This window comes from Rhineura floridana, chromosome 1 (genome assembly GCF_030035675.1).
Source record: "Rhineura floridana isolate rRhiFlo1 chromosome 1, rRhiFlo1.hap2, whole genome shotgun sequence".
Taxonomy (NCBI): domain Eukaryota; kingdom Metazoa; phylum Chordata; class Lepidosauria; order Squamata; family Rhineuridae; genus Rhineura; species Rhineura floridana.
This window is the reverse complement of record NC_084480.1, coordinates 195,372,426-195,395,562: the sequence shown is the minus strand read 5'-3', so window position 1 is coordinate 195,395,562 and position 23,137 is coordinate 195,372,426. Positions and strand designations below refer to the sequence as shown.

Sequence of the window (23,137 nt, the reverse complement as noted above, 5' to 3'; positions counted from 1 at the left end):
AACTGATACGACGCTGAAGTTGGTTCCTAGTTCCCAGTTCCTTATTTGCTTGAAAGTTCAAAACACTAAAAAAGGAGAAAAGTTCACAGCTACAGCAACTTCAAATCAAACTTAACATGTCTCTGAACCCCAAAATATATGTTGGGGTACCCTGTATGATATATAACTGTGATCAGGGGACTCTCCCCGTCAAGAATAAGAATACATTTATGCAATCAAAATCATCATAAATACATAATGATGTCATAAAATCATAAAGTATAAGTAACTGGGAGTGCCCACCCCAAACTCTGCTCTGGGACAGGACAAATCATATACCCCAGGAAAGGGGAGGGTATCCTCTATGAAATACCAGTGCATCCCATCCAGCCCAGAGCTTCTACTGGGCACTGGGCATGAACAGGTGCATCAATGCAAAATCAAAATGGACAAAAACACATAGAAAAAATAAGTAACTGGGGGTACCCACCCGGAAATCTGCTCTGGGACAGCACAAATCATACACCCCATGAAAGGGAGGATTTCTATGAGATGCCACTGCGTCCCGCCTGGCCCAGAGCTTCTGCTGGGTGCAGGGGAAGGATGAGGGCATCTATGCAGACAGAAAGGGTAGAGAATCTTCTTACTCTTACTCATTTCTCAGACCTCTTTCTGAAGTGAAGGGTCAAATCTGTAAAGAAGTTTGGAGCAGCCACATTAAAAGATAAGGGCAGGGCATTCCAGGCAGGGGGTTGCCAACCCTGCTTATATATGGATGTCTTTGTAGAGGATCCCTAGTCAAGATTTACCAACAGCACAATCCAAACTATATCTACTCAGAAGTAAGTCCAGTTGAGTTCTATGGGGGCTTAGTCCCTTAGTATGTGTGGTTAAAATTGCAGCCTTCAGGGGCACCCATCTTGCTCCTGAATGCTCCCAACTAACATCTCCAAAACACTAGGCTCCTTTCTTCCTACAGTGGCTTTCTGGTGACTGACGTGGCCTGAAGACATTTAAACCTTTCTTGCCAAAAGCAAGTAGGCTAGATTAAATGTTCCCTACCCAGGCTCCATCTTTTAGCTAAGATGTCTAGCTTAATTTCCAGTCAGATATTTCTTTTAATTGTACGCTCCAAGCAACTGTGATTGATGCTTAACGTATCATGCTTAATGACATCACTTGGGCCCACCCCATGACATCACTTGGGCCTGCCCCTAAAATCTCAGGTTTTGGGATGCTTCTGACCTGGCAACCCTAACTCAGAGGGATCATGACACCAACTCATCATTTCATTTACTATTCACACTACTTGTGCACAGTTCCATCATCTCACACAAGAATGAAAAAACTGACCACATGAAGAAACAGACAGCTGATTTGTGGTGTCATGAAAGGGCAGCATATTTTAGTCATTTACTTTATTATTATTATTATTATTATTATTATATTGTTACTGCATGGAAGAGGAATTGTGGGATTCTCTGTCTCAGTAACCAAAATAACCCGGCAAGCCTTAGGTATTATGAACCTTGATGTGGTGGGGATACCATTTGTGGTTCTGTCTCAGGCAGCAATAATGTGTTGGGCTAGTCCACTGGAGACTACTGCATTCCACTTCCTGGCAAGTTCATGCTCCGATGTAAGTTCCAGAATTTTTGACATGAAAAGTTGGCAATTCTAGTTGTTTTCACATTACAAAGAAAGAAAGAAAAGAAAGAAAGAAAGAAGAGAGAGAGAGAGAGAGAAGCTGACTTCTTATACGGAGCTCTTGCAACTTCCTAGTGTCACTCTCATTTGCCAATTCCCCAGGCACTGTGTATATTAAAATAAAATCGTAGGTCTTGTACAAACATAATTCTAAAAGAAACGGAGCTTCCCCCTAGCACATCATCCATACTTACCAGCTAGGCCTACATTCAAGGAACAAAGAAGATTAAAGAACAACTGCTTCTGGCTTCCATCTGTGGCAGTTTCCCTTTTGATTACACCATCAATCCTGTTCAGTCAAATGGCTGGCAAAAAGTAATATGAAACCCTTTCTAAAACAAGTTATATAGAGAGGCATAGGTACCTGATAGCAGTTATATATATATATAATCATATTTGTTGCTTAGAGTCATCTCTCGTGTACTCTCCCCAAATGTTTTATAAAATTAGATCATGTAAAAAGTAAATGCATTTATTGAGACTCCAAAGGTGGCAGAATTAATATCCATATTTATCTTAAGTAAGTTTTGCCTTTTATTATTGCAAGTTCTCAAGCTGCCTTCAAATTGTTAGTTCCGCCAAAGAACAAGTAAACATGAAAACTGATGCATTACATTAAAAGGATAAAATCAATTTCAGATGATTTTCTGTGGAGTGATGAAACTGCCCCATGTCTTTGTTGCATAAATATTACATCCCATAAATATTTATGGGGGGAAAAAAAACCTTTTCACATCGTCCAACTGATATGTCTCTACTCAATTTGCAGAAATGAATCAGAATTGCTAGGAAATCTTAATGGAAAGATACAAGATGACATATTTACATTGAATTATTATTGTCATTATCAATGTGGCAACTTCTTCTCCATGTTTTGCTTTATCCATTTCTTTTAGATATGCAGTAAATATGTGCCATTGAATACAATAGGGTACCACTGGCTTTAATACCTTAACCCAGAGGCTTGCATTTTTATCATTGAAGATGAAAGAATTATATCTCCAATCACTCATTAAGAAGAGGACCAAAGGCTCTTGGAAGGTTGCCCACAAACACACCCTTCCAGCAAAGAGAAAATCTGTCTATACCAGCTAAGAGGATCACCACCACCAAGGAGCTTGTTCTCTATTTCTTCCTAGGGCCGTAAAAGTGTCAGTTGCTCTGTGGCTGCAGAAGATGAAAGACAAATCTGGTCCTAGTCACTGACTAGAGGGCCAATGACTTCTGGAAGGCTTTACCCCCATTCCAGCAAGAAAACTATCAAGGGGCAAATCAGACAGGCCTAAACTGGATTTAAGGATAGAAACCCACTCACTGTTCTGCTGGTTCCAGTGCATCTCAACCTCTCTCCAGAAAACAGGGGAACTCAACGCTAGTCCAACCCCACCCCTTTTTACTGTAAAACCTGGTGGAATCAATTGGAGCGCATTTTTTACAATTCAGCTTCAAAAAGATTTCACAACTGATCAGCAGATCAACCTGTTCCCCCTCCAGGTCTGGCTAATGAAATGCTTTGGGGTAGGCAATGAGTGCGTTCACAGCCTAAGTATCTGTTAGAAGCACAACTCTTCACTCCAGCATTCTCAAACAAAGTTCCCTCCTCTACCAATCTCCTTCATTGTGGGTTAGTGAATATATTAGGGAGATTAGGGAGATTTAGAATGCTCACCACACATTCACAGTGCTCTCTGTGATGCCCTTCCCTGGCTCTCCCTGTCAGGTTCCTACCTGCTTGTGGCTACTGCCTTTCACTAGGCACCACCAGGGACTCCACTAGTCTGGACTGTCCTTTTTTATGGTTTCTCTCTCCGCTCTAGCACAGATCTCAATACATCCCCCTACTAGGCAGCACCACCAGTCACGTTCTACAACCAATGTTCCCAGAGACCTTGCCTGAGTCTCTCTATCTGGTTACATTTGTGACTGCGTGCCTATGCTGTTCCCAACCCCCTTGTATCAATGCAGATAACTCATAACTCGGGGTTGCTCTGGATACTTATACTGTTATCTTCTCCTCTTCACCGCTGCCACCATTTGTTACTGTTTCCCTTCAGCCTTGGTTATTACCTTACCCTCTCTTCTGGTCTGTGAAACCCCAGCCAAGGATCAGGCCTTCGGTAAACCCAAATAGTATTTATTAAATAACATTAATAACAAGATAACTTTGATAATGATCTACAAGCTTATGGTTTCATCTATTACTGTGATATTTGACTTATTACTAATCCGAACTCCACCTCCCTCTTTCTCCACACTCTCCTGACATACACCAACTCACACCCACCTCCAAACTCCACCAAAACAACCCACTCACCTCTCAAACAACCCACTCACGTCCACCCCAATTCAACTGTCATCCTTCCATTTATACTCTCAGCCATCCAAACACTCAGCCAATCATCCAGCATTCTACTGCTCATTTACTCCCCCCTCCTCTTTCATTCCACTTACCACATATCTTCTATACAAACAGCACTTACCATATATACATTAATACAGGAACATCACATTTCCCCCCCCTTAAAAATAACGGCAGAGTATTATTCCTGCTCTAGGATTCATACGCCGCGTTAACAATAAAACCAAGTCTTTATGGGGAAAATGTCTTTTTTGTTCCTACGTCTGCGTCACGTCACTGCAGTCCCAGCCACTTGCCTTGAAAGTCCATCGGCCAATACATTGTCCTTGCCTTTGATGAACTTGAAGTCCACCTGATAGTCTTGTAGAGCCCAGGACCACCTCTGCAGCATAGTGTTATGGTTTTTCATAGTCTGTAACCATAACAAGGCCCAATGATCCGTCGTCACCGTAAATATTCATCCCCACACATATGGGCGCAACTTGCTCAGTCCCCACACGACCGCTAGGCACTCCTTTTGGACCGATGAATAATTCTTCTCCCTTGATGTTAGCTTGCGACTAAGATACGCCACTGGATGTCTGGTGCCTCCTCTCTCCTGCAGCAAGACGACTCCCATTGCGAGGTCCGATGCATCTGTAGCCACGATGAATGGTTGCTCATAGTCTGGTGCTATTAATATAGGTCCTTGGCACAAGGCTTGCTTCAGCAGATCAAAAGCCTTTTGACATTCATCCGTCCATACCACACATTCAGCACAGTTTTTCTTTGTCAGCTCATGCAAGGGGGTCGCTATTTCCCCAAAATTTTTCACAAACTTTCGGTAGAATCCAACCACACCTAAAAATGCCCTAACTTGTTTCTTTGTTAAGCGGATAGGCCATGATTGTATTGCCTCAACTTTACTCCATAAGGGGGTTATTTTCCCACTCCCCACCTTATGTCCTAAATAGATGACCTCATTCAATCCAAACTGGCATTTCTTAGTTTTTATTGTTAGCCCTGCTTTTCTTAATGCCTCTAATACTGCCGTCAAGTGTTGGACATGCTCAGGCACCGACTTGCTAAAAATGGCCACGTCATCGATATAGGTCACTGCAAAATCTGACATGCCTCACAACACAGTATTAATTAGCCTCTGAAACGAACTTGGTGAGTTCCTTAGTCCCATGGGTAAAGTCACAAACTCATATAACCCATCTGGTGTACTGAAGGCAGTTTTGGCTCTGGATTGCTCGTCTAGTTCCATCTGCCAAAATCCTTTACAGAGGTCTATCGTAGAGATAATGGTTGCTGCCCCCAATAACTCTAACATTGCTTCCACCCTAGGCATAGGATACACATCTGGGACAGTAATTTTATTGATTAATCGATAATCAATACAAAATCTTGTAGTTCCATCTTTTTTTGGAACCAGGACAATACTTGAGGCCCAGGGACTGATGGATTCCCTGATCACTCCTAGTTCCAGCATATCTTCCACCTCCTTTTTAATTTCACTCAAAACTTTCCCATTCACATGGTACGGAACAGATCTGATTGGGGCATGATTTCCAGTATCAATGGAATGTCTGGCTATACTGGTTCGGCCAGGTTTATTACTAAAGAGATCTCCATAGTTTTTCAAAACTCTCAGAATCTCTTCCTTTACTTCTTCTTTCCCCTCCTCCGACCATTCCACTTGATCTACCCCTCCTTTGTCTTTGCTTTCCTGTACCAAATCTGGACGTTCAGGCCCACTTCCCTCAGGGAATAAGGTAACTTGCAACACCTTTGCATCCCTGGTATGGTAAGGTTTCAACATATTTACATGAACTACTTTGTTTTTGTTTAATTGGTCTGTGGTAATTACATACATCACTGTGTCAAGCTTTTCCCTTATGGTATATAAGGTCATTGAGCGAGTGGTGGCTAATCAGCTGTCAGCACACTTGGATGAAAGGGATTATTTGGATCCATACCAATCGGGTTTCAGGACTGGACATGGAACTGAAACAGCCTTGTTCGCTCTGGTGGATGATATGCGGAGGGCATTACATAGGGGAGAATTCACCTTTCTTGTCCTCGATCTCTCAGCAGCTTTTGATACTGTCGACCACAGTATCCTTTTACATCGCCTGGAGGGACTGGGAATAGGAGGCACTGTACTGCAGTGGTTCTGCTCCTTTCTCTCTGATAGGCATCAACAAGTAGCATTGGGGGAGGAGGTTTCGGACCCTTGGCCTCTCAATTGTGGTGTGCCACAGGGCTCTATCCTATCTCCCATGCTATTTAATATCTATATGAAGCCGCTGGGGACTATCATTAGGAGATTTGGGCTGCAGTGTCACCAGTATGCAGATGACACTCAGCTCTATCCCTCGTTTAAATCCTCACCAGAGTTGGCTGTGGGGACCATGTCCAAGTGGTCTTTGACTGCCTTCAAGTCAATCACCACCTATGGCGACCCTTTGAATAGGGTTTTCATGGTAAACAGTATTCAGAGGTAGTTTCACCATAGCCTTCCTCTGAGGCTGAGAGCCAGTGACTGGCCCAAGGTCACCCAGTCAGCTTCATGGCTGTGTGGGGATTTGAACCCTGGTCTCCCAGGTCATAGTCCATAGTCCATAGTGACCCAAACTTATGGATACCCAACACTTTACCGGAATTATTACAGGGCCCAGGCAGGAAATGCTCTTCCGAATTACCATGGTGCCCCAGTTATGTATGGGGCAGGAATAGGGGGAATATTCAGGAGCCTTTTTTGAAAAGCCATGCTGCTTTTGAGAAGAGGCCTAGAGATTCTTAAACCATACGCTAAGACAGCTGTTTGAAATATTGCTAACGATGTGAATGGACAGGTTACTCAGGCAGTTTTGAAAAGAGTTAATCCACAAGAGGGATCAGGGCTGATGTATATTAAAAGGAGAAAAGCCCCAAAAAGAAAAGTATCATGGGTGCAACTAACAGGCCTGCCCAGAACTTTTAAAAGAACATCACTGATGAGAAAAAAACCTCAGAAGCAGAAAGCCATAAGAAAGAAGAGGCGTACAGCACCAGCTCAAAAAGAAGATATATTTTAAACCATCATGGCTTTCATCCATAGCAGTTCTGAGGAATGCGTTAAATCTGAATTAGATCTATTCCAGATTGGACCTACGCAGACCTGTATTGAGAGAAGCCTGTTTATCGAAGTGCCACCCTTGGCAGTGCTGATGGACACTGCACGGCTAGAATTCTACATTGCAGGAAATGGCAAAGATTATATGGACTTAAACAATACATTGCTGTACATGAGTTGCAAAATTGTGAATCAGGATGGAACAAACCTGGCCAGAGGAGCTAATGTGGGTCTGGTGAATTATCCGTTGGTATCCATCTTTAGCCAATTGGATGTGACTCTGGGAGACCGACTCATCAGTCAGAGCAACAACTGCTACCCTTATAGAGCCTTCATAGAATTTGTGCTGAATTACGGCAAAGACACCATAGCCACACAATTTTCTGCAGGGTTATTTGACAAATAAACAGCCAGACAATGTGAGGTGGCAACCCTGGATGGGGAAATTTAGGCTTTGTTAGAAGGGCCACTCTGACAGTTGAAAGCCAAAAATAGACCTCCTCGGTCATCTCCATGCTGATCTGTTTTTTCAAGAAAAATTGATGCTGAATGGAGTGGATGTGAAAATTAAATTGACACTCAACAAAGACACTTTCTGTTTGATGGCTGATGATACAAACAGCTGATACTAATTACAAATTGTGCCAGCCTCACTTTCTGTAAAGAAGGTGAGCGTGGCACCAGGTGTCCGGTTAGGACATGCAGAAGCATTGTTGACATCCAACACCAAATACCCTATGGATTTTGTCTGCATGATAGCGTTTAGTATCCCCTGAGGAAGCCGCGTCAGCAAGCAGGAGAATCTATTTTTGGGTCAGCTACCAAAGCAAGTGGTTATAGGGCTGGTCGATAACGATTCCTTCAGCGGGGTTTACAATAAAAACCCCTTTAACTTTAAGCATTATGACATCAGTTTTGTATCTCTGTATGGCGACGGTTTCCAAATCCCCACAAAACCTCTTCAGCCTGAATTTGAAACAAGAAACTGCGTTCGAGAATAGATGAGTCTGGTGCAGACATCCGGCAAACACATGAAAGATAGGGCTCTGTTAATTAACTGTGAGGAGTTCGCAAGAGGCTACACTCTTTTTGCTTTTGACCTGTCTCCAGACCAGGAATGCGGGGAGCACTATTCTTTTATCAAAACAGGGAATCTGAGAGCAGAAGTTCGATTTGCAAGAGCTCTTCCGGTCACTGTCAACATGATAGTGTATGGAGTTTTTGACAACCTGATAGAGATAAATAATACAAGAAATGGTTTGTATGACAATATGTAAACATGGACAGCATACAGTTAACCCGCATCCTCTCTTCAAACCCCCACAAGCGAACGACTTTCTACAGTGTGTTTCCTGGTGACAGACTTCCCAAACAGAGATTACTACAAAGACCCGTGGGGTTAGTAGTCAATACACATCCACATAACTTACCTGGAGAACACTGGCTAGCCATCTACCTGGCAGAAGATAAGAGTGGAGAATTTTTTGATTCTATGGTCATCCTCCAGATCACCCAAGAATTCCCAAGGCCATTATGAAATTTCTAAGAAAAAATGCCAGCAGGATTGCTTTTCAACCCAGAAAATTACAAACCCCAGACTCTGACTCCTGTGGCTACCATTATGTATTTTTTCTACAGCAGCGTTGTAAGGGTCTAACATTTAAACAGGTTCAAGAATTGTATTCTCATGATTTAGAAAGAAATGACCGGATGGTGCAAGAAATTGTAAACAACAAGAGACACATGGTCAGGGCTTCTTCAGTTGTGTTTCATCCAACCCAAAGCTGTGTATCCTGCAATGATTTTCATAGATGTGTTTACCAATAAAACACCCCTAGGGGCTTCAATAATTTACAGTGTTGTTTTTTCTTTTATACCTGTAAAACAATCAATCACAGATGGTATATAAGGTCAAGTACACTTGTGAAAATTTTTATTGCTTTATAAAATATACATCAGAGATACTAGAAATCAAGCCATGCAGCAGTCTTTTTCTTTTCTCTCTCTTTCTTTTTTTTGGAAGAGGTAGGGGGGTTCTTTAGGTTGTCTGAAGCTTCTCTATTGATAGGATTGCCCACAACAGATGTAGATACGATTAGTTCAGCTAGGGCAGCCAGAAAAGCATCCCAGCCTTTAGGGATATGTTTGGCGGATAGGGCCTGGGTTTGAGTGATTCCCTTAATCAAATCCAACATATTCGAGCTGTCTATAGCATCACCCTTATACACAAAAGCAACTTTGTTCATTCCAGGAAGAAACACTTTTGTTCTGCATCATTTTGTTTAACAGCACCCTTGCATGATTCCTATATCTATCAGGAAGATTGTCCAGTACTTTCTGAACGAGCACATCAGAATTTACAGAGGCTTCTGCAGAGGTCTGGGCAGAATCAGGTTTAGTTTTTCTTTCTCCACCTCCCTATGTCTTACATGAATGAGATACCTTTGAAGAAGAGCGTCATAAAGTTTGACTTTATCAAATTCCATTAAGTCGGTCCTGTGAAGAATCCCCAGCATTTCAGTATTGAGGGTGTTGATGGCAGCTTTCCTGATGTTTTCCTCCTTAGGAGGGGTTCCCTTCAATTGCTCTAACTGATGGCTGGGAACCAGATACATCTTTTCAGCATATTCCATCACTGTTTAGCTAAAAGTCCAGTTATTATGGGGATGGCAATACTCAATAAAGGCGCAAGATACCCCCCAGACTGCTTCACTAATTGTTTCTTCCTTCGTAGTGATACTCTCTTGTTGCTTAGGCTTTTGATAAGGCTGCACTTTTTCCTTAATATACTCACCTGCTGGGGAGTCAGGGGAACATTGCCTTTTAAAGTGTTCAGAGCTATCTCACAAATCGTCTCTATGAGCTCATCTGATGCAGCTTTCCTCTGATGTGGAGGGGCCTTAATAAGAAAAGTTAATAGAGGGAGGTTTCTTTTTATACGACTGGACATGTTGACTAGTCAGGTAGGCAACTTAACAGAATGCAGGGAGATGAAGTCACCACCTTTTGTACCCGTGTGTGGGCTTTTTCATGGTGTATACCACAGGCCAGTCTGGAGGGAAAAGTCCAGCTCTTAATCTGAATGGTTCAGGTGTGGAGGCATTTAAATCCACAACCAAGTAACCGTAAGGTTTTTGTGCAGCATCTGCAAAAGCCTCCATGAAGAACTGAACATTTCTGGGATACATCTGCCGTGCTAAAGTTGCAATCTGTAATTTATCTCTGGGATTCTTAAACAGCACCATATATTTAGCTTTTAGGCTAATGGTGAGGTTGCTTTTTCCCTTGCAGAAAATATTCAGGGTAATGAAAAAAATACTCAGATTTCTATGATGAACATATTGAGTAAAAGCTTTTTCCACTTCTTGATCCTGTGATGCACAATTAATCAAATCATCAATAATAATATAATTTGTTCTATTAAGAGGTAGTAAATTATCATCAAATTTCTCTGGCAAGCCCTTCACAAAATTAATAAAAGGGTATTTACATAGTAATTCTTGGTATAGAGGCTGCCAAACGTAAAACCACAGAATATTATCAGGAGGTGCTGAAAGTACACTATGAGCATTGTCCAACATGTTTTTATAAAAAAAACTTTTCCCACAATTACTAGGTCCTGTTAAATGGCTGAGAACAGATGGTGCCATCTTGCATCCATGACTTAAAACCCATAAAGAACGGTTTTAAATCCTTGGGTAATTACCCTTTTGTCATGCACAGCTTTCTGTGTTTACTTGAGAGTTTTTGTTTCAAGAGTCCAGTGCTGTTTGTTTTGAACAATACCCTGCTGATGTACTACTATCTCATGCTGTGCCCCCTTTTTCCTGTCTGGGACATAGGAAAAAACTAAGTCTTTCAGACTGTTGAAATTAATTTTTGTACAGTTATCCACTGTCAAGTTTATCTGTTTGACCTTCAGGCACGCAGTCCCTCTGGACAGCTTCTAACCATATGAATTAGGTCCTGCTGACACATACTCTGTCATATATTGTCCATTAGGGACCTTGCTTGTGAGTTCATCTAAAAAATCACCTAGAGGCGAATTCCACTGTCCCTTCCAACTCACAAATATCACAGAATCTGTGTCATGATACAGTCAGCACTCTTGCAGCTTGTCTAGCAAGCTGTAGAGCTCCAGACGAGCATAAGCAGTTGTAAAACAGGCTATGAACACGTTCTTACTCCCTGAGATCACCATGCGATCTTTTGAGTGTTTCTAAGTCACACATGTCGCTTCATCATCAATAAATTCACACATTGAAACCTCAAAAGTATCAGAGAATAGAATCTTAAACAAATCATCACGATCTCTTACCACTGGTGTGTTAGTTAGATCGGATTTCTGAGCAAATTTCCCCCACAGAGAATTCAAAAACAGTTTGGCAATATTTCATATGGCTTTGTTTTCATACATCAGGTGGTGGCGCAAGAGCACCCCTCTTTTTTGAGAAACTCCTCTACATATTTCTGTTTATCAGTTCCACTGACACACTACTCTGGATACCCTGATGCCTCCTGTTTCTGATGAAGGTGCATGTCTATATAGTCTGAAAACAGGCCTGTAGATGTCCTTTCAAAATGCTACACTTCATAGATTTCTACCACCTTGTATCCCTTCTCTACAGCAACGTTCAGTTCCACTGTACACCACATTCCTACCAGAGCCCTCTCCTCATCAGAACGGGTGCATGTTTCCAACTGTGCTTTTGCACAAGCTGCACACAGGGGAAACATGAGTTTTCCATTCATCTTGACAGGCAGCACTGGGAAGAAAAGACCTCTGGGAGGTACACTTTTACCTTTGCAATCCCAAAATAATTAGAAAGGGGTTTCAAAGTTCTCATAGATTACTTATGGATGCGCTACGGGGAATGATTTTCATTTAAGTACTAACGGATATAAACTGCAAAAATAATAATAATGTATCTGCTCATCCGCATTTGGTTTATTGTAAAGACTGATAGTGGTAGTTTGCCCGCCGTAGAGAGTGTCTCTAGGTTCTAGAGGCTGAGGAAACTGTGCTGCAGCCAGAAAGTTTTTAAGTTCCTCATCTGGTTTCAGCAGCTGCTTCTATTCATGCTCCCAAATGCTCCTGACTTCATACCCCAACCCTTTCAGTTCAGCAGCTTTTTTCTCCGTAGGGTTGTAAAGAGACTCATAAGATTTACCAAACAGAGGATTCCTATTTTCTGGAGAATAACACAGGACACAGCCATGCCAAAAACATCCGTTAAATTCAAAGGCAGTTTTCTTATTATCTAGGATAGCATAACCATCAAGAAAATAAGTCTCAGCCTGAAATTCGCCACCCTTCAAGGCATGCTGAATCTGAATATTTTCTTTATGCTGTATGTATGAGAGCCACTGGATTGAAGGGGTAGAGAATCTCTTGTGTTGTTTGTGATAGTTGTCAGGCTGGGGGTGGCTATGGTATTCTCCTTCAGAAACTTAAACCTGTACATGGCCAGGCTCATGCTAGCCAGAGTAAGGTATTGGAATGGATCTAGAGCAAGCGATTTAGTCACACACTTCTTCCCCTCTTTACTTCCCTCCTCTCCTTTGTCATTTCTATGATTTCATGTCTGTACTTGGTGCATACCTGTACCAGAAAGGTTACATCTTGCTTGCAATAAAACACCAGCTTTTCCTGCATGCCAAACCTGTTTGATTTGTTCTTTTGATACCACGCTAAAAATTTCTCCCTTTCTTTGGACATCATCTGATGTACACCACAGTCCTCAACTCTGGGCATGGACCCCACATAATTCCAATTCTCTGGAGTATTAAAATAATGAGGAAAATAACCCTTACATCCTTCAAAACCCAAAGCTGATGGAAAGTTAGAGAGAGCCATGGGTAGATGACTAAGGGAATCAATGAAATTAATGTCTAAACTTTTTACAGTTACACATATTAGTTTTCCCCCTCAGCAACAATGTCTACATCCAGTTTTTCTTTGATCAGCTGTTTGATTATAAAATAGCCTGAGTTGTGAGATATAAATGTGCACTTGCTGAACTGACTATCCTTAGTGAAGGTCTTAATAAAGTCAGCAATGCATGACTCACCTTTAAATTCCCATGATTTCCCTGCAGGGGGCCACTCATTCTCAGCATTCTCCTTTTCATCTGTCTTGTTGTGTTTCTTACCATGCTTCTTTTTTATGTTCTTGGGCCTAGCCTTAAAACATTTCACAGTTTCCCCTGCAAAGGCTTGTGCAAAACAATAATTTGGAATGTGAACACCTGTTGATTGGTGACACTCAAAATCATAAAACACATATTTTACAGACACATCAGTTTTCTTAATAGGTGTCATGTGGCACTGAAGGTTTTTGTCCTTTGTGATAAATCCCCAGAAGGCGGTGCACTGCCTACCCTTGCATTTTTCCTCATCGTGCCCTGATTTCTGGAAAGAGTTGCAGTTTACACAATAGTTTATATGCTCGCATTTTACATCTTTCTTAGAGGCCAATTACTTATGTCTATTGAAACAAGATGTAGACCTGCAGAACATCTTACAATTATTACATCTCTGCACTGCCCCAACATTACTAGCACATTCTGTACTCAAACAAAGTCTGCAACAATACATACAGTTATGTGTGTGGGTGTATGTTCTGCAATATGCACAATAGTTTTTAGAGCCAAAAAGTGTTTTCACATTGAGCACTCCATAGTAATGTTCATCATGGAGAAACATGGTATAGGTTTTGGGGTAGTTTGAACCTGATGTGTGAAGCAGATTCCAACCCTTTTTACCTGAACACGCCAGCTGAATGTTGACCTTCAAATGGTCTTCAATAATGGAAACATCACCAAGGGCAACATTCTTTTGATTGGTCCATCCTAATTCCCTAAGGAATTCCCTGGCTGCTGCCAACAACTCAGCATCTGTGGGGATCTTGTCGGCCGTAACAGCTAAAAGCCCCCCAGTGAAGCAGAGATTGTTTCCTAGGGCTTTTAAATCTACCAAGTACTGCCTTTTTTACTGATGATTTCGATGTAGGGTATACAGCCTATTGGTCTATGACCTCCGCTGTTTGGTGACCTCACAATGGTGGCAATCAAACACAGAGAGACATCTGCAAGTATTTGTGCATTGCTCTGCAAGAGATTGGTGATGTGTGCTAAACAGTCCTCAGCATTCATTGCATCCCTGTCCCTTCTAACAGAAAACAATGGATTTGATAGTCCTGCACCATCCAGTCTCAGCTGAACAAAATTCCCAGGCTGCAGTGGCATCACTAGGGTTGGTGTCACCCGGTGTGGCCCGTAGTGCCTTCACTCTCAAACTCTGAGCGATCACATGCACGATGGAGCGCATGCGCCACCGAACAACAGGGCCCGGGAGCGTGCCACCGCCTCATTGTCTGCTGCCGCTTCCACCTTCTAACAGCTGAGCAAGACAGCCAGCGCGCCATGCAAAGACTCGTTGGTGCCTAGGCAGTGCCTGGGGGGTGGCTCTGGGTGTCACCCCCATCTGGCAGTGTCACTCGGTGTGGCCCACACCTGCCACACCACCCTAGTGACACCCCTGCCAGGCTGTATTCTCTGCTGAATGTCATTGAGAATCTGTTGAATCCCATCATATAATCCTGCCACAGCCTGGGCATAGGAAGTTATGTGCTCAAGATTAATAAACCGGAAGACCTCTGTAATACATAAAGCATGAAACCCCTCAAATTGCTGAGGAAACTGGGCCACACGCTGTACATATACCCGGGGCTGATCTTCATCAGTGGGTGCACATTCAACTTCACTATCAGGGGTTGGTGTAGATGAACTGGCCCCTGTAGGCATGTTGTCTGGTTCAACATCCTGAGAAGGTGTAGACAGATGTGAACTTGAAGGCACACTATCTGGCTCAAAATTTTTAGAGCCTTTTTTACTGGAGCGCTTCTGGTTTTTAGAGGCTGAGAGTGTTTTTTTAGCCCTACTTAATATTTTTGAGCCCTCCTTCTCCAGTACAACTGGTGCTGGGTTGGTTTGCGTTTTCTAAACCTTTTTTGGGCTTACCCCCACCCCACTGGTTAGCAATACTATTATGAGAAATGTTATACTATTGGTGCTTTTTAATCTCATTAACAAGAGTCATCAGAACTGATGAATCAGAACACCCTCTACAAACTTGATTCATGGATAATCTGTACTGGTTAGTCGACCTCTTAACCCCTATCCTTTTAAATACACCGGGTCGTACTCTCAGCATACTTTTAACAATTCTTCTTCAGAGCTCTGACAAAGAAACTACCACATCAGTGGCCAAATTTTTAAACCAGGCCATGATGATTAGGAAGTCCATGACTAGCTCAAGGCCCTGATTTTATCGGAACAGTTGAGTCCAAAGTAATTCATTTACTGTTAACTGTTCCTTTTCTTATGTGTTTATAGTTGTATTTTGTCTGTTTGCAATGGTCTGTAGACTTTCCAATAAAGAATTTGAAACTGTACTGGTTAGCATTCATCTTCATCATGTTAGTGGTTTTCACCATATTGTTAGCTTTTTCAATCAGAATGTTACCTTTTTTTAATCATATTCTCTATAGCCTTGTATGCATTCAATATCAGTCTGTGCTGCTCAACACGATTGTGTAAATCTTGTTCAATCTCTTGGGATGCCTGTTGAGGGTCGTCATACCTTGGCCTCTTGGGCACTGGACCAGGAACCTCCTGTATCGCTGCTTCATCACACTTTTTATTCTCATCTGCAAAGTATAAAATAACTGTGTCATTTATGGCTGTAAGTAGGAATATGTTCACACACACACACACACACACACACACACACACATCTTACCCATGCTAGTGCCATCACCACTTGTAACTTTAGGGGATAGAGAAGGACTTGCCAGTGATGTACACTGAAAGGAAATAACAACATAGTAGTTGTTTTAGGATTTGTTTTTACAGACACAGACACACACACAGACACACACACAGACACACACACAGACACACACACAGACACACACACAGACACACACACAGACACACACACGTCTTGCCCATGCTAGTGCCCTGACCCCTGGTAATGCTAGGCATCAGAGGCGGACTTTCAGTTATGTACACTGTGAAAAGATAACAGGCACTTTAGCTGATTCCTGGGATGTCTTATGGACCTCTTTTAAACTTAAAAATGTCTTTACCTACATCATCATAGGCCTGATGTTCCTCAATATGTTTCATTTTGGTTTTTTTTTCTTAAGGCGAGGTCCTGATCCTACAGCTTGCTCACTCCTGTCATCACCTGAGAGCAAGGAAAACATATCATCAATTTAAAACTGAAATTAGAAATAGGCTTCTTTATGCAGCTGCTCTCAGGTTTTCTTAAGGATCCCTCTTCCAATGTAAAAATGTCTTATTTACCTGCATCATCAGTCCTCTGATGCTCAACAACAAGATCTATGTTCTTAAGGGGCGGCCCTGATCCTTCAGCTTGCTCAGCCCCACCTGCTAAAAGCAAGGAAACATATCAGCATTTTTAACCTGACAGCAGAATCATTTCAGTTTAGAGGAACCCCTAGCATTTGACCCTGGAATTTCTGAAGGAATACATGTAGGCATGTTGAGACTTGCCCGACCAGGAACCTGTATATAGCACAGTCTGGGTTTATCTGTGTATCAGTAGCACATTCAGAAAAGATGGAGAGGCAGAGATTGCTGATGGTTGAAACAGCTTTGAACCTGGCTTCTGGGAAAACAGTACTCGTGATTCAACAGTTCAGATCTGCGCAAGTTTTTCAAGATATCGCTCCCTCACTTTTAGAGGAACTTCAAAGAAAAATAACCCCTCTTTTGGACTCTCTGGAAATTAAAACTATTGAGACTGCATGCAAAACTTTTAGCAGAGTGGCAGAATTAGAATTTGTTGACGGAAGAATAAATTGGGGTCGTCTTTTAACAGCTTTGTTGTTTGGAGATCTTCTGGCTAAAAAAATTACAGTTGCAAGGGATTCCTCTGACACAGAACAATGAGGATCAGCTTACAGATTATATCACAGACTACATAATGAGTGCAAAATCAGAATGGATCTTGGAATGGAGGCTGGGTGAGTATGAGAAAATATATTGTTGTTAAGTTTGAGAAAGTTAGCTGTCTTCAGGCATAACAATAACTGCTATTTATCTTTTATTGTAGGAACACACCATTGTTGAGCATTTTGAAAGTCCTCTCTTCCATGTGATGCCCAGAATATTCCAGGTTTTCAAGAATTATCACCCTAAACTGTGGCTAACATTTCCTGTTTAAAATCTAACTATGAAATAAAAAAGTAAAGAATATTCAAAATATCTCTTTACATATTTTTGCATGGCTTCTGTTTAAAGCGAACAGTTTCAGGCAGAGGGGGATGGAGAGGGGGTGTATAGCAGACTTAAATGGCTTCTGTTTAAAGCAAACAGTTTCTGGCAGAGGTTGGGGGTTAAGGGAGGTAGGAGTGTTTTAACAGTCGTACATGCAGACAGAGTTTAAAATGAACAGTTTCAGGCAGTGGGGTATGGGTTGGGGGGAATGGGGGTGTTCTAACTGACTTACATGCATACAGAGTTTAACAAAAATAGCAGACGCTGGGGTTGAGGGGGAAGGAGTGTGAGGAGTGTTTTAACAGTCTTACATGCAGACAAAGTTTTAAACAAAGTAGTGATTTAATTACCATCTAATACATTAGTTATATCTGGCTGATTAGAATCTGCTGCAAAATAATCTGTAAATATAAAAATAAAGTTTAATACCTATTTTCCAAAAGAAATATACATTGCTGCCTACACAACAGGCTAAGATCTCACATCTGTTTCTGATATATCTAGCATCAATCAATTTGACAGGTAGACTGGCATAGCTTTGAATTTCAAGAATGTTTTAACTTTTTAAATAAAGTACATATAAATTTCTTTTTTAAATAGAGTACATATAAAGTTCTTTTTAAATGAAAAGTTAACTTTCATAGAAAGATAGTTCTTACTTTTAAATAAAATTTAAAAAAGATTGCAGTTCTAGATAAGAAATAAGAGTAACCCAATCTCACATCTGTTTCACATTTAGCATCTAGCAGTGGAGGCATCATCAGTAATTTTTGACCGTTGGTGCTTTAACAAGTTTTTACCATAGCTAGTTCTCTTAAATAAAAGTTTACTTACATAAAGAAATACATTTTTAAAATGGAAAGAAACTGATTTTATACATCTCTTTGTTAATTTTTCTTACTTTTAATAAAAATTTTAAAAGTTTGCATTCTACATTCTAAGAACTCACATCTGTTTCTGATAACCCCACCATGCTTCTAGCAGTGGAGGGGTCATCACTCATTTTTCACAGGAGGTGCTTTAACAAGTTTTTTTTTTACCATAGCTAGTTCTCTTAAATAAAAGTTTACATAAAGAAATACATTTTAAAACTGTTTTTATTTTCATACCTTCTAATTGATGGTCATGCATAGGCTCTGTTAACAATGCAGATAAAGATACTTCTGCAATACAGATAAAAACAAATATTGTTCATAACTTTTTAAAAAAGATTACTTATTTGCCAGCAGCAGGGTCTAACATTTATTAAATAAGTCTCATACCATCTAAGGAGCTTTCCATCACGGTCTTTGCCCTGGTCTGCCCTGGAAAATCAAACAAATTGTTCTTGTGGGCTTCCCTGCTTTTTTAAAATAATAGCAACTTAACAGGCACATGCATATGGTTACTCACCTCTGGATGATATAAGAACAGGGAAAAAATGGATGTGCTTAAACACCGCTACCCTCATGGACATAAAGTTATCACATTATATATGCAGGCCTAAGATCCCCTATTGACTTAAGGTATGGAATTTATTTAATTATTTCCCATCATGTTGATTGGTTGTCCACATCACGAGGTTATCCCTTGTTCAGAGCTGTATGAAAGACTTTCCACATGCTGTTCCTACAACCTGAGGATTACATCAGAATTTTTTTCCCCTTGACCATGTGGCAGAGGCTTTTTGTTCCCAAGACTTTTGTAGAGCTGGCTTGGAAATTTTCTCTCTCTATGGATTAGGGTTTTTCCCCTTGGCCATGTGGTGGAGGGGTTTTTTTTGTTCCCAAAACTTTTACAGAGCTGGCATGGAACTTTTTATGCTTTCTAGGATGCTTTTGGAATTTCTAACTTTCCACTCAGGATAACTGCATGACAAGGTTAAGCTGGTATGTTGCATCTATATATATTTTAGTTAGGTTATGACTGCATGGCTTTAAACAAAATGTTTGTTTTCTTTTGGCAGTGAAGTGACTAACTGACAGCCCAGTTCATTAGAGCTTTGTTGACATCTCAACCTGTTTTCATTATAACCTTTTTTATTCAATCGGTTTGGGGGTTGGAAATTCTAACATTTCTATAGGCATGGTTTTAATCAAAGCATACTGAAGGAATGGACCATTGCTGGGAACCTATGTATTTTATTGTTTCTATTTAAAGTAACGAACAAAGGAAGGCTGTTTTAGGATTAGGTATCAGTGTATGGCTTTGTCGGGCTGGGAGATGAAGGGCCATGGGGCTGAGGTAAGGGCATAGAGGGCAGGGGTGGGGCTCATCATCCATCATTTGACATGCTGTTTTCTGTTTAAACTATAATTCCCATGTTTTTAAACAGAATTTAAACACACTGAGCTTTCATTCAAAAAAAAATATTGTTCAACAATTTAACATCCATACTTTCTTGTGTTAGAACATGAAGCAGGCAATCTCAATTTTCTAGAGAGGACAGATTTCATCCTCTAAAATTGAGAGGTGAAAAACCTTCTATAACCCCTGTTGCTGATGACACTTTCAACATGATTTAAAAATGACTGATCAGTGCTCTTCAGGATCTGATCAACAATTTTAACAGAGTCCTGGGAACAGGCTATCTTCATGACCAAAATTAATATCTCATTAACATTTTCTTGTGTTAGAAAAAGACAATTCAGGCTGTAAGCTGTTAAGATAACAAGATGGAGCAAGCTTTTAAAGCAGATTTTTCCACAGATAAACCTTAGCTTCCTAGAGAGGTCTCTGTGCCCAGAAAAGACACTCATGGGATGTTTGTCCTGGGGCTTCAATGACACAACCATCACAAGCCTCGCACATGTGTTGCCTTAAACAATGCTTTAAAATGGCATACACAACTGATCTGACAATCCCTTTCATTGCTCCCCTATGTTTTCTTGGTAAAATATTGTCTATTTCACCCGCTTGAATGCCCAGTATGCTTCTGAGGATGAGATGCCCGGGCTGATTTAATGTCAGATCTGCAGAATCCTATAATAATAATAATAATAATAATAATAATAATAATAATGCAGAAAAAATCATACATAGATCTTTCTTTTGTCTTATACTACATCATGGAAATAATGACTCCACAAACCTGCATTTGAATGCTTCCTATCGCTGCCATTTTCCACAGAGCTGATGGTGGTGGTGGCTGTGGATAAACTTCAGCAGAGTTTTCATTTGCTGAAGGTCCCTAGAAAATTAAGGACATGCTTTAACATTTTTGCAACCTTTATTTTTACACCTCCACAATCATCTACTTTCCAAATAAAAGCTTACTGGCATTGCAGCGTTATCAGAGGCAATTGTCTTCAAAATGCTGATCCATCTTTTGTTGACCTCAATCTCTTCCTCTTTTAGCAATTAAGCATGTGGAAAACCATCATTTTCATCAGAACTTGTGCTAATATAGCCCTTTTTAGGGTTAGGGACATCTACCATTGGCTGGTTGGTTAATTCCTCAGGACTCTTAGAAGTGCTTTCCTCAGAACACTTAGAAGTGTAGACTTATTCCATGTCTACAGTTGGCTGCTTGGTAATTCCTCAGGACTCTTACGAGTGCTGGCTGCTTCCATGTTCAAAACTCAGAATGTGTTCAAGACTCAGAACATGCCCGGGCATACAAAATTGCCTGCTGTGACTGCCCCATCTCCTGATTGGTTCACATCCATGGTCTACTGGTTGCCATAGCTACAGGGAGTCCTTGGGGAGGGGGAGGGTTGGAAATGGACCCCTTCGGGGTCCATTTCCAGAGGGATGAGGGGAGAGAGGTCACAGGAAGGTCAAGAGACCATAAATAAACACCCCTAGGTCCACAGCCATTGGCTGGGACTAGTGATGTCATTTGGAAGGGGGAAGGGCTGGGGGAAGGGTGGAGGCTAGGGGTGGGGGAGGGGGAGGTCAGAGGGAGGTCAGGGTCAGGGGTCATCATCAATCATTCTGACAGCAGGTGGTCTTTCTATACTACTGACAGCCATGGCTTCTCTAAAAGAATCCTCGGAAGTGTAGTTAGCAAAGGGTGCTGAGAGTTGCTAGGAAACACCCTGTTCCCCTCACAGACCTTAAATCAGAGTGGCTGACTGTTAAACCAATCTGGCTGCTTGATCTCTCTCAGTGGAACAGGAGTCTTGTCTCAGCACCCTTCACAAACTACACTCCCCAGTATTCTCTGAGGAAAGTCATGACTGTCTCAAGTGAAATCAAAGTCTGGTGTGAGTGCAGCCCCCTCATTAGGCAAGCCCAGCAGCTGTGAGTCTGGCTTTTAGAATTCTGACAGTTGGTTCTCACTGAGCATGCTCTGTGTTATCATAGGCTGCCAGCCAAAATTTATTAAATTAATTAAAAATCAGCCAGGCATTTTTTTAACTTTTAAACTGCAGAAAATGAAGGTCAGAATATTGGGCAAAGTCAGTATTATGATTACAGGTACTCTGTGAATATGGATGATTTTTACTGAATTTCAACAGATTATGAGAACTCTCAGAGAAAAATGTCTAAAAGGGCTCTGGGTCCCTCCCTCTTTTTAGATTTTGAACTCTCTATTCTCTCTGGCTGTTTTGTGTATCGTCATGAAAATCTATAGTGTTGTTAAGCAAGCATTTCTGAGTTCAGAACTGTAAGTGTTGTAAGGTTTTGTTTTGAAATGAGCTTATGGGAAGCATCAGAATGTCATGGGGTTTTTTTCAGTTTAACATTGCGGAATGTGAAAACCCCACACTGGCTATAGTATACAGCCACTCTCATGGCTGTCTAATAAATGAGAACATATTTGGGGAGGGATTATAGAAGAAGAGCTCCAGATACCTCCTGTTAATGTAAAAATATCTACATTTTTTAAAACTACATTGAATGGAGTCAGAGGAAACCTTGAAAACATAATAGCCAGGATGTTAAACTTGTGGAGCTATGGTGTGCAATCATCACCTTTTCCATCTGCTGTTGCTTCACCCTGGGACTGAACCTCCTTTCCCCTCCCTTCCCCAAGGCCATTAGAAACAGGTATCCTTGAAATGTTTATGAATCTAATGCAGTAACCAGTATAGATGATTTTATATGTATTTTTCTTAGAGACTATATTTAATATATAATACAAGTATTTATTTATTTATTTTACTAAGTTGTATCTTATTGTGTTTCCCCTTATTGGCATATATTTTGTTGGTATATTTTTTATCTAATTTCAACAACAACAAAAGAACAAAGTGCCCTGTGAGCAGGCGAAGAGGAGGAAGAAAATAGTGATATGTCCACCTCTTGATATAGCCTATTTTTACTGTTGCAATGATATTCATTATGATGTCATGTAAGGCTCTGGAAGCTGAAGTGTGAGGTTAAAATACTTAAAAAAAACCCCAAATATTAAAAAATATGCTGAGACAGACCATTGGTCTACCTAGCTCAGTGCTGTCCATTATGAGGAGCAATGGTTCTCCAGGGTCTCAGGTAGAGGCCTTTCACCTGGAGATGCCAGGGATTGGACCTGGGACCTCCTGCAGGCAAAATATAAGCTCATCCTCTGAGCTACAGTCAGTTCCAATATTCAAATTATTGGGGGGGAGGTAGGGGACCCTTAATGAAAACTACAACCATTCCCTGGTGCTTGTGGGATTTCTGTGCCTTGGGTGCCAAAATAATCTGACCAGCCTTCCTGATCATGTACCTTGATTTGGGGAGGGGGTTGCCATTAGATACTCTATATCAGGCAGTGAG

The 23,137-nt window shown here is 41.1% G+C and overlaps 1 long non-coding RNA gene across 9 annotated transcripts in view; it reads right to left on the bottom strand.

The window, feature by feature from the left end:
* Nucleotides 1-3,804: 3,804 nt before the first annotated feature.
* Nucleotides 3,805-23,137, bottom strand: part of LOC133366616 (uncharacterized) — a 46,662-nt gene continuing 27,329 nt past the window's right edge. Inside the window, exons 2-11 of one of the 9 annotated variants that reach the window (XR_009758463.1) lie at nt 20,523-20,621; nt 18,715-18,756; nt 18,562-18,615; nt 17,803-17,853; nt 16,517-16,603; nt 16,297-16,397; nt 15,948-16,011; nt 15,672-15,855; nt 13,217-13,360; nt 3,805-8,374 (exon numbers count right to left, since the gene is read on the bottom strand). This is a non-coding gene — a long non-coding RNA (uncharacterized LOC133366616). Of the gene's footprint in view, nt 8,375-9,939; nt 10,045-13,216; nt 13,361-15,671; nt 15,856-15,947; nt 16,012-16,296; nt 16,398-16,516; nt 16,604-17,802; nt 17,854-18,561; nt 18,616-18,714; nt 18,757-20,522; nt 20,622-23,137 lie in introns of all 9 variants that reach the window. The other 8 variants (XR_009758459.1, XR_009758461.1, XR_009758462.1 and 5 more) reach the window with 8 other exon arrangements.